We start from the raw sequence: 12,406 nt of genomic DNA, 5'->3' as shown, positions 1-12,406 counted from the left end.
GAGACCAGTTTCACTTGGAAATGTACTTGATGAATCAGTAAACATTTTTGTTTTACTAAATCTTAACACCCAGGTGCCTTCTCTTTAATATTCTGAGCTATGAAGTGGGAAGTATGTGTAAGGTGTTCTGACACACACAGAGGCAAAAGCACTCTGATGAGCTCAACTGACCACTTTCCCCCGAGAACAGCCTACTTTTATGTAAAGGGGTGACTTGTAAACCGTGGCCATTCAGACTTAGGTATTTGTAGATGTTTTCTCAAAATTGAATTGACTTTCATTTTAAGAAAAATTAATTTCTATTACTTGTCCACAATGATAAAATTTGAGCTTTCAAGTGAATATTAAAATTTTGGAAACCTTGCATCCATCACCATTTCTGTGGTGATCAGTGCTGTTTCTACTAGATGTGATTTTTTGGATGTTATGTGATGAACTGTGTCAGCACTTGAAAGACATGCATAACTTAGCGAGCCAGCATTTTCTAAATGACCCAAGTATGGTTACAAAATCATGTTGGTAAAAGAGCCACTCAAAGTTGCAAGATGACCAATGAATTTAAAAGGAATTTAACACGAAAGGTTGACTGATAAGATTGCAAATTCCAAACAACCTTTAGGGAAGTACCAGTTACTAAATCTGGCATAAGATCAAAGGAGAATACCAAACATTATCTGAAAAAAAAAAAAACCCACACAAAAAACAACTTAAATACTTCTTTCTTTTCCAATTCTGTATCAGTTGAGGCTAGACTTTCTTCACATATTTCAACCAAATCTACACAGTTATTGCATCAGACTGATATAGAAGCAGATATGAGAATCCTGCAATGTTTTATTAACCCAGATGTTAGAAATGTGCAAAAAATTAGCTCATTGAGAATATATTGAAAATCACTGAAATGTGCACTTTAAAAGGAGGGACATTGTGTTTTGTCAGTTGTGTCAATTAAAAAATACATGAATGAACTTCTTTTAATGTTGATATTTTAGAATGTGGAAGATATTGCATCTAAAACTTGTTTACCGTGTAACTTACGTCCAAAAAAATCATGAAAGTCGCTCCATCCTCATAGCACCTTACACTGTATATTTGAGCCTCTTCGATTCAGCAAGTCACACTATGTTATGGCCCATATCGTTAATTTCTACCTTGGGTACAGCTTACTGCTGTCCTTCATGCAGAGGGAAAAGGACTGGGAAACGTGAGCTGACAACCATGCAAAAGAAAATTTCTTTTTCCCCAAATGGTCTTTAGCAGAGCGGCAGGAAATGCAGCCGCAGCGCATTAGTTTCCTCTGCATGGCAGCAAGGGTTGCACTTGAATTTAACCCTTGGTCTTTCCTGAAAAGTTACCATCGGGGTTGCCCATCTCCCAGCACTCGGCATGGACTTCCCCACGGAAACAAGTGAGGACACCTGCACAGTATTCGTTTCGGAAGGAGCGCAGACCTGGCGAAGGCAGGTGTGCTGCCAGCCGGGCACGTGGGAAACGTGACCCCCGAGAACCTTGAGGGTAGGTTTTTATGTGCAGCAGCTTGCGCTGTGTGGGCAGGAGCGTGAGCAGGGCGCTCAGGAACCTGGACAGGTGCCTGTGCGTGTGCAATTAGTTACTGTGGCCGCCAGGGCGTGCGTAGGGCGTGCGTGGAGCTTGCGTCCCGCCCCTCCTGGCGGTGAGTGAGCACCAGAACAGCTCCCGCTGCGGACAGTGCGCGCTTAGTTTGTCAGGACACGCAGGTCTTCAGAGAAGTACAGGCCCCAGCGTCCCCGTGCCCACCTGCCTCAGCCCGGGAATGCGGGCCATGGCCTGTCTGCGTCATGGAGCTGGCGCTCCCTTCCAGAGCGTTCCAGTCCTGGCTGCCGCCGCCGGAACTATCTTCATGGCCTTTCCATGACCAGGGACAGCTGTGCTTTTCACAGACTGAGTGCCCGGCCCTCCTAACAGCACGGACCTGCTCTGACCCACCGGGCCAGGGAGCTCGCTGGTGGGGTTTGAAGACGAACAAACACCACACTGGGCTGACATGGCTGAGAACCCAGGTGGAAGTGGCCCTGGCCACTGGAGGACAACAACTCTGTTTTCTCTTCAGAAAGACTTATTCTTTCCATTTGGTCCAATGCATGGGAGAGGGCTCCAGGGTGGTTAAAAGGGTGGCTGGTGGTTTCGGGGAGAGGCTCAGGCAAAAGCCAGACACCGGGGGAATGCAGAGGAGCCCCTCAAAGGCCTCTGGGCTCCAGAGGCTCCTAGTCGTGTTTGAGGGTGAGCTTTTTGAAGAGATACTTACGCAATCCACCCTGGGGCTGTACGCAATCCACCCTGGAGCCGGCCAGCCTGTGAGGGGAGTCAGGTGTTGCCCATCTTCGTGATGAGTTTCACCTTCTCATCCAGGAAATGGTACTCTAGGAAGTCACAGAGATGAGGGTCTGGGTAGAACCCAGGGCATGCAGATCCAAAAGGGCCTGGTTCCGGTTCCCTTCCAACCAAGGCTACAGCTGCTTCCATGGCCTTCTGAGTTTCGCCCCATTCACCTTGGGAAGACTTCAGCATGTCCCGGAAGAGACTGTGGCCACCTTGCTGGTTTTGCATCTTTAGGAGATGCTCAGAGCCCTTGTGCGTCTCCTTGGCCAACTTGTGGACTATCTGGCCCACACCCTCGAGAGCCACATCATTGTGGTCGAAATAGAAGCCAAGAGAGAGGTAGGTATAGGAGACCTGCAGGTGCAGGTTGGCCAGGCGGTTGATGGCAGCCTCCATCTCAGTGAAATAATTCTGACGAATTTGGGAGCTCATAGTTGTTCGGCAATGAAGAGTTAAGGTAAAAACAACAAAACAGTGTTGGCTGGTCACGGAGGCAGAGGATGGCTGAGGTGGTTCAGAAGGTGGTGACTGGAAAAGAGGGTGGAGGGTGGTCGGAGGCTGGAAGAAGAGCCGTCCCTGGGTCTGTGCCATGCAGACACGGTTGAAGCAGGAGACAGATCCGGGACTGCCGGGGGCACTGCAACAAGGGCTTTCTCAGGGAAACCGTGTTCTCTGGTTTCCTTCCTGTCACCTGGGAAGTTCGTCTCTCCCGTTGCTGAGGAAGCAGCGGTGGCTTTTTGAAAACTCATGTATTGGTATGAACTTCCCTTTTTGACTTCTTCCTCCTTGCATGTCCCTTCACATCTGTCCCCCGCTGCTTTTCAGGTAAATTAGGATGAAGGTGAATTATGTTAAGCTATAGTTTAATTACAGCTTATTGATGCGTATTCGTGGGGAAGGCTTGCCTACATAGCCAGCCTCTTCCTGCGGGCTGTCTGTCAGCACAGGTTTTCTTTTCTTTTTGGGCATTTTGTGGCACAGACATTTCGTTTCGTTTTTAGAGATAAGGACACATCCTAGTAATTGCCTGCAATATAGTTAACCTTGAATCTCACAACGGTTTTTAAATGGTTTGCAGAAAAATTCCAACTTTAAAAATAAGCGGTATTTGGTTATCTGTGCTATTGAGAGGGACCGGATTTGAACACCCCACATCCCCAGACAGATTGTTTTAGAATGTTCTTTGGCTTTGGAGCGTTTTCACGACTTCTTTTTTTTTATTGCTTTTAATTAAAATATTGGAATTGCCTTGCATTTCCCGAGCCTGGTTGTTGGCAGTGGGTGGTTTGGGAATTACCGAAATGTTGAGGTGACTTTGGCGGCTGATGGTGGGATGAGCTGCTCCTGATGATGCTGTTGATTTGGGGGTTTGCTTTCCAGTATTAGAGGTAGGAACCCGAGGAATTGGCTGCTGTCTACGCTGTGCTTCCAGGAGAAGAGAGAACGATACGTTGTTGAGAGATGGTGAGCGTCTGAGGGAGGACTGGTAGGAGCAGGAGAGCGTGGAGGTGTAGGCTTTAGGGAAGCGTTCCCTTCTCTCGGGGCAGGGGGGCAGGCACTGCTCACACAGATGGAAGAAGGTGTGTGTCCTTCAGGAATGTAGCTCCCTGCATGGGTTGTCTCCCAGTGTCCTTCCGGGTCAGCTGTCCCGAGGTCACAGACCGGGGAGCACAGACTAGACTCACTGCATCAGTCTCACAATTTATGATCAATGTGGAGCGCCCATCGAGAAAGCAAGGGCAGGGGTGGGCTAGGTTCACACACCTCGAGTGGGGTGCAGTCAGAGTCCCACTCTGCTTGGATCCTGGGGTGTACATTGTTTTGCTGACTTTTTGAGCAGTTGGGGTTCAGGGCCACAGCTCTCGTCGCCAGTTCACTTAATGAACAGCCTTAGGTGTCAGCGATGGCGGCCGCATGCATGTTAAGTGATCATTTGTGTTCTGTGTATATCCAGGTACCTGGTGAGTGTTGGCACCTTCTGGTCTTTCCACCTACCGGTCACATTCTACTCATTACGTGTATTGGTCCTGTGCCTCTGTCCATGTCTGACAGACCTGTGCTCTTGAGCTATTTATACCTAAAACACCTTCAGAGGTTTTATATGTGTTTTGCAAGCCACAAGCATATCCATTTATCATAATAGAAGCAAATATTTTCAGAAGCCTTATAGAATGCAAGAAATTGGAAACAGTCTATAGATACCTTTTTTAAAGTTATTTTTTTTATTGTGGTAAAATTTACAGAACATAAAATTTACAGTTTTAGCCGTTTTTAAGTGTACAGTTTAGCAACACTAAGCACATTCACCTTGTTGGGCTACCATCACCATCCATCCCCAGCACCGTCTCAACTTCCCAGACGGAAGCTCCGTCTCCATTAAACATGACCTCCACCCCCACCCCAGCCTCCTGCACCTGCCAGAGTATTAATAAGCTTTTCAGTGAGAGAGGCAGAGGGGGGAGGACTCAGGGGTGACTGTCTTTAGGTCTGAAGAAGTGCTTTAGGTTTTCTTCTCCTGTTTCCAGGAGGAGGGCAAGGGAAGCGGTGAGCATGTGATGGCAGATCCCTGGGCCTCAGGGTTTGTTTTCCTGAGGGAACCACGTGTCCTCAAACCTGCACCCGGGCTCATTGTGTGGGGGTGGGGCCGAAGCTTCTGGACTTGCTCTCCATGCAAGTTCCCTTTCCTGGTCTGTGTGGCTTGGTGATGAATTTCTAATGTCTAAGGAAGACTGAGAATCTGAACACACACGTGTTGATTTTAAAAACACACATTATTTTTATCATTCTCTACCTGTCCTTCTAAACATGAAATGTTTCCTCCTCTGTCTTGTTAAAGTTGTGTTGCAGTGGCTGCTACTTCTGTTCAACTCGTGGTTATTTCTAAAACTCAAGCTCCTGAAACACTGAAAAATGAAGGGGAAGGGGTATTCAGGGGGCTGTCGAACATCTCGTTTCTTCTGAAATATCTGTTGTTAAGCATTTTAATGTCCATGGTTTTTGTAATATGTTTTACATTGTGATTAGCTTTGAGATGATATTTTTCCATATTACTGGTCTGCTTTTTCCTGTTCATCTATGGTATTGCTGTATTTAAAAATGATTGGTTATCTCATTTTAAAAACAAAATAGCTCTCTTAGAGCATAAATATGATTTCTGTAAGAAATTAGTTTCAAACATTGATGTGTATTAAGTAAGTACAGTGGCATGATTAGTGCAGTAAATGGACAGAGTTAAAATTTTCGCATTATAGTTTACTTCAAAATAAACACATAACACTTACAGGAAAGGAAGCACCCACTGAGTGTCTAGATGGGGAAGAACTTCCAAATAGTATACGTGATGGAAAGTATTTCTTAATAAAGATTAGCTAGATTTGTTACACAGAAAGTTTTTGAAAACCTCTATATATCCATATCTAAACAAAATTTTTAAAAGTCAAATACAAAGAGAGGTTAAAGTGTGAATACGATTGATTACTGAAGGGTTTATTCCAATTGGTAAGAAATGCTATAAAACTCTAATAGATAAATGTGCACAGCTGTCATGACACACTCCACAACTGAGATAAATATAGATGATGAACAGACAGGAGAACTTTTCTTATTAGCAATCACATAGACTTAAGTGAACAGCAGCTTGCTACTTTCTGCATCTTTAAATAACAACATTTTCAAAATATTACCCAGTGCTGTATTGATATGGTTGTTAGTAGACATGTTGGTACATATATGTTTTTGTAAAAAAAATTTTTTTGTAAATCAGAACTTTATATGTTTATATACCTTTCTGGGTATCCTGGGGTTCCTAGACTTACATTTGAAGTTCTTAAGTTAGACTAGTGTGTGTGTGTGTGTGTGTGTGAGATTCAGGTGACCAAGCTCCCTCCTCACTACCCCCCCCCGACCCCCCATGGAGGTCAATCAGACTGAAACAAGGGCGTGAGCTCTTCCAGGCCACCTGGCCGGTGTTTAATAAAGGCTGACTAAGCCTGTTATGCTTGGTGCCCAGGATGAAAGGCTGAATAAGATTCCGTGTTGATGCCTAGATACTTAAAATTATCTCCTCTTATTACGAAATGAGTGGTTTAATAATGGCATGTGTAATACATCCTGGGAAAAACAAAGCATGAAAAATTGATATGCGTTAACTGAAGATTTTTAAATGGGGCCTTTGAAATACTTGAGAATTGAAAATAAGACCGTGGTCACTCACAGAGAAGACAGTTTCAGATCTTCACCTTCCTGCTTCAGATTTCACACTCTTTCCCTTTTCTCTCCCTGTAGAAGCTACATGCTGGGAGGATGGTTAATTAGTAAAACCTGAGTCATAGATTAGACCTCCACAAATAGCGCTCGGCTCCCTCTGCCCCAGTGCCTCTCATAGGGCTTTCACAGCTCCTCGGGATTAGAATTACAGAGTTCATCATCCATGAGCTGTTTCAGCATCTGTCATGGGTTAAATTGTGTCCTCCCAAAAGATAAATTCAGGTCTTGGCACCTGTGAATGTTACCTTATTGAGACATAGGGTTTTTGCCGATGATCAACCTAGATTTAGGGTGGGTCCTAAATCCAATTTTTGGTGTCCTTATTAAAGAAAGAAGAGGGCCTCTTTGGCCTTGGTCACAGAAGCAAAAGGACGAAGGGAATGACGTCATTCAGAAAGTGCCACAACGCGATGCATACATTGTGCTGCCGCTGTGGCCCGAAAGCCCCCCACCTTCAGAAGTCCACCTGTGGCAAGTGTGGCTACCCCACCAAGCTGGAGAGGAAGTGTGACTGGAGGCTGCCAAGGCTAATCGACAAAACACCACTGGGACTGGTTGGAAGGGGCAGCTGAAAATTGTGCACCACTGGTTCAGGCATGGGTTCCACGAAGGGCAACACCGAAACCCAGGAGGTCAGTTGTTGCAGCATCCAGTTCATCTTAAGGATTTCAGCGATTATTCATGCAGTGAATGTTCTGGTTTTAAAAAAATAAGAAAGAGGGAAATTTGAGACACAGAAACACAGAGAAAAAGACCGTGGGGAGGGGAGGCAGAGATTAGAGTGATGCAGCCACAAGCCAAGGAATGCCAGGGGCCACCAGATGTTGGAAGAAGGAGGAAGGACAGGGCCCAGTGCCTCTGAAGGGAGTATGGCCTTGCCAACATCTTGGTTTTTGACTTCTGGCCTCCAGAACTATGAGAGACGAGATTTCTGTTACTTAAGCCACTCAGTTTGTGGTAATTTTTATGGTGACTCTAGGAAACTAATATAGCATTCATCTGAAAATATTATTTGAGGAATGGGAGATAAATGGTGAAAATATGGCACAAACAAAAAATACATATTCACACAGTTTGTATTTTGAGTAAAGACTTTAATTCTAAGAACACACCACTGTAGCAAGTGGGACACAAGATGTCACACCTCCTGAGTGAACACCAGTGATTCCTGGAGCAAACCCAGGTGCTCTGGTCAGCAGCTAACTTACTAGGTGTGAGTGAGGTGTGAGTCATGTGACCAGAGCCCATACCGGCCACCAGTGTTTCTGCTATCAGGCTAAACCGTTTTACCTTGTAGTTAAAAATGCTAATAAGTTAACAGGAATAAAAGCCTTAATGAGAATTGTGATCAGCTGTAAAGTCCTGTGGTGAGGCTATTCTGACTGTTACCACTTGTGTTTAGATGTCCCATGTCACTCAAAGCGCTAACTGAAGGTAAAATAGGTAAAAGAAACAACCATGGGGCATGCAAGGAGGTGCCTGTCATTAGAGTGCTGTCACCAAGTGCTGGCCTCATGGCGAAGTTTCTTCTATTCTATGAGGAACCCCACACATTGATTCAGTGTTTCTTAACGACCCTCCAGGAATTTACGTCAAATGATGGCTAGAAATTTGGGTTTGGCAGTGCCCATCATGTAGGGGATGGTGCCCTTCACATCAGATCTTCTCAGCTCACTTCTCATCATGGCCTTGCTTACCTTCTCTTCAGTCCTGGCTCTCACCAGGGGTGGGGTGGTTCTGGGGCAAATGCTTTACCAGGGGCCAGGCTGCTCATGGCGTGCTGACCTCAGGCAGCAGATCGTGTTCTCAGGAACCCACTACGACTGAAGGGAGGTTTGAGTGATGAGCTGGCAGTAGGTAGCTGCCTCGAGTTCGAAGTGGCAGTGAAGGTATGTTGGTGGTCACTTGTAGAGTCACCACATTGCTGGGTAATCCCTTGTATAGACTCTGAGGGGCTTCAGGTGGAATAGTGGGCATGGCTCCCACCTCCCCACCGCCAGGAATGGGTTTCTTACCTGTTTTGTAAGAAGGATTATAACTTAAAATCATCCAGCCGGTGAGAAACGTTGTGACATGAAGTAACTCTACAGCCACATGGTGCTTCAGTGGTAGATTGGACCAGGAGTCGGCCTCCTAAATGACAGGTTTCTGTTTCCTTTGTTAGGGCAAAACTCCCAAATAGTTGAGATACTGTCAATCAGCAAAACACCCATGTCATATTTCTCTCTGGAGTTTTTCAGAAGCGATGAATGGAAGCTTTCTTTGTTGTTGTTGTTTTGTTTTATTTTGAAATTGAGCTAGGTAGAGTCAGCAAAACACCCATGTCATATTTCTCTCTGGAGTTTTTCAGAAGCGATGAATGGAAGCTTTCTTTGTTGTTGTTGTTTTGTTTTATTTTGAAATTGAGACTCTAGGTAGAGGTCTCTCTCTGCACGTGAAGGTCCAGTAGGTGTGAGGCTGGTCAGTGTCACCGGGGTGTCCCAGGGTCCAGGTTCCCCTCATTTACTGCTCTGCCACCAGCCCCAGGCCCAGCCACAGGAAAGAGGAAGGGGGTGGGACATGCCTGTCCCCATGGAGGGGTCAACATCAGAGCTGTGCCTGCAGTTCTCACGAATGGAAGCTTTCTTTGTTGTTGTTGTTTTGTTTTATTCGTTTTGTTTTGTAATTGAGACCCTAGGTAGGGGTCTCTCTCTGCACATGAACGTCCAGTAGGTGTGAGGCTGGTCAGTGTCACCGGGGTGTCCCAGGGTAATGGAAGCTTTCTTTGTTGTTGTTGTTTTGTTTTATTTTGAAATTGAGACTCTAGGTAGAGGTCTCTCTCTGCACGTGAAGGTCCAGTAGGTGTGAGGCTGGTCAGTGTCACCGGGGTGTCCCAGGGTCCAGGTTCCCCTCATTTACTGCTCTGCCACCAGCCCCAGGCCCAGCCACAGGAAAGAGGAAGGGGGTGGGACATGCCTGTCCCCATGGAGGGGTCAACATCAGAGCTGTGCCTGCAGTTCTCACGTTCCCATGGTTCATTCCTGATCATGGGCCTCACTGGATTGTTTGAATGTCTATGGGAAGCGTGTGCCCAGTGAAACTGTGAGGTTTTTGTTACTCCCAAAGAGGAGAATGGTACGGGAGAGGGGTGACTACCATCTCTCCTGCAACGTGTCAGTGTTACATGTCTCTTCCTTCTTCATATTGATCACTGAAGAAGTGGGTTTGGCCTGGCTAGTGTGGCTCAGTTGGCTGGGCATTGTCTTGTGCACTGAAAGGTTGCTGGTTTGATTCCCAGTTGGGGCCCATGCCTCGGTTGCTGGCTAGATCCCCAGAAGGGGGCGTGCAGGAGGCAGCCAATTGATGTTTCACTCTCACATGGATGTTTCTCTCTCTCCCATGGATGTTTCTCTCTCCCTCTCCCTTCCTCTCTCTCTAAAAATTACTAAAAACAATAAGTGAGTTTGTACTTCATGGTGTATTAACTGTTGGGATTTAAAGTGTTTAGTGTATCAAGACCGCAGTTTCTCTGGGCTTCTGTAATGTGGCATTTTGTAATTCTACATGGTTGCATCTCTGGTCTGGTGCAGAAGGGAAGGCATGCTGAACACGGTGGCATAAACAGTATTTTAAGAGTCTGTCTCACCTGTGGGAAAGAGTCTGTTTTGAAGGACTTGAATACTTCCTTTATGTAATATTAACCCTGTGGCTCGGTAAAGTTGCCTGCGGCCAATTGCAGTATCGACTCACTGGAGGCCTCTAGAGTCTGCTAGAAGGGGACAGGCTTGGCCTGTGTAATGTAGCCACTACATTAACTTCACCTGCAGTTAATGTAGTGGCTAGATGTTCAGGGAAGTAACTATATTGCTGCTTATAATTTTTGATGATATGACTTAAACATCAGAATTTCACTACATTTTTTATTTCACCACCCTTTCAAACCTCTCCCTCTCCTCAGCTGCCATGGATTGTACTGCATTTACCACTAGCATATATGAGAGAGATGGTCAGTTCTGACCCTTTCTTAACTATTGACATGGAAGCGACAGAGTTAATCAGAAAAATCTCTCGGAGCTGTCGGAGCCCATGGAGATCTACATGGTGAAGTTCACATGGTACATCCAGTCATCCTAGTTAAGAAATGTCAGTGCTGATGGGCAAAGATGGGGAGAGCTTTTAAGTAGGAAAAACCTGGCTGTATTGGTTGCTCTATGTAATTTAGTGACTTTTGACTTGTTAGCCAGTTAGAAAATGCAGTGGTGGGTCACCCAAGCAGAAGTGAAGTGTCTAGTCTAGCCTGTCTGATCGGGCCTGAGGAGGTGGGAGGTGGGGTGCCCGGGGCTCCCTCTGAGAAGGGGTGTAAATGCTGGGGCCGCCAGAAAAGGACTGCCATGACCCAGGAAGGTGCCAGCAGGCAGTGTCTGTCCAGCAGTGAGATTCCAGGCTCTCGATCTGAGAGCAGGTAGGGAACTGGCCCTTGAACAAGAATGTTTCAAAAGAGACGCTATTTCTACAGGCAGATGCACTAGATGGCCTCAGGTTGCCTTCTGCTTTAAAAAGTGCATTTCATCGTTTAGCCCTGAAATTACAGCACTAAGAGTGATTGGTAATAATCTGCATTCCAGCCTGTAGGTTCTGGGCTGCTCCTTGGGAGTCTTGGGGAACCCTGTGTTCACCCAATTTGTCTGTAGAATAAGTTACGGAATTATAACTAGTTACAGCCCATTCTTTTTTTACATCCTGTCACAGCGTTTGGCACTCGTGGTTGAGCACAGACTTCTGGTTGAGCCCACACACTTGGGTGACCCCTTGTAGTTATCAGGGACGGGCCCATGATGCGCTGCTTCCTCCCAAACACTCCGTCTTGCCATTGGAGGGTAGCCGAGGCTTCACCACTGAGACCTCCGGAGCCTTGGGTCCTGCGGCACCTTCTGTGCCCCTGAAGCTCACAGACCTTGCGGTCCTCACAGAGGGTGTACCCTGGTTGCATCCTGATCCCCCAGAAATCGCTCATGAGACCAGGACGGCCTTCCCGCAATGCCAGGCTTCCTTTGGTCCGGGCCTGCCGGTTGGAGCAGCCTTTCTGCTGTCGTCAGCTGGCACTGCTCCTGCCGCCTGACCCCGGACGTGCTCACGGACCGCAGCTTCCTCGGATGGGGCTCCAGATCATGGGGCCATTGCTCAGTTTCCAGCACGTACAGTGCTCTGTTTCTGTGCAATTACAGTAAAAGCCACTCGTTTTATTAATTTACTTATTTATTACCATGATTTTGAACCCACAGGGACTCTCTGCCTCTCCCGCCCCCTCAAGCACAATGGTCAGCCCCCTCCAACCGCCGAGTCACGTCTCTGCCACCCTGTTATTTTTTCCTTTTCTTTGGCCTCAGGTTATGGTAAGCCCAGAAATCGCTCATGAGACCAGGACGGCCTTCCCGCGTGGCCAGGCTTCCTTTGGTCCGGGCCTGCCGGTCGGAGCAGCCTCTCTGCTATCGTCAGCTGGCACTGCTCCTGCCACCTGACCCCGGACGTGCTCACGGACGGCAGCTTCCTCGGATGGGGCTCCAGATCATGGGGCCATTGCTCAGTTTCCAGCACGTACAGTGCTCTGTTTCTGTGCAATTACAGTAAAAGCCACTCGTTTTATTAATTTACTTATTTATTACCATGATTTTGAACCCACAGGGACTCTCTGCCTCTCCCGCCCCCTCAAGCACAATGGTCAGCCCCCTCCAACCGCCGAGTCACGTCTCTGCCACCCTGTTATTTTTTCCTTTTCTTTGGCCTCAGGTTATGGTAAGAACAA

General features: G+C 46.8%; 2 pseudogenes; one reads left to right on the top strand and one right to left on the bottom strand.

Annotated features, from left to right (window-relative positions):
- Positions 1-2,224: 2,224 nt before the first annotated feature.
- LOC102238949 lies at positions 2,225-2,790 on the bottom strand (annotated as a pseudogene).
- A 4,145-nt stretch (positions 2,791-6,935) lies between these two features.
- On the top strand, positions 6,936-7,299 carry LOC102241404 (annotated as a pseudogene).
- The last annotated feature ends 5,107 nt before the right edge of the window (positions 7,300-12,406 follow it).

The sequence above is a fragment of the Myotis brandtii genome, unplaced genomic scaffold, assembly GCF_000412655.1.
Source record: "Myotis brandtii unplaced genomic scaffold, ASM41265v1 scaffold639, whole genome shotgun sequence".
NCBI lineage: Eukaryota > Metazoa > Chordata > Mammalia > Chiroptera > Vespertilionidae > Myotis > Myotis brandtii.
The sequence above is the reverse complement of the archived record's forward strand: the minus strand, read 5'-3'. Positions and strand labels throughout refer to the sequence as shown.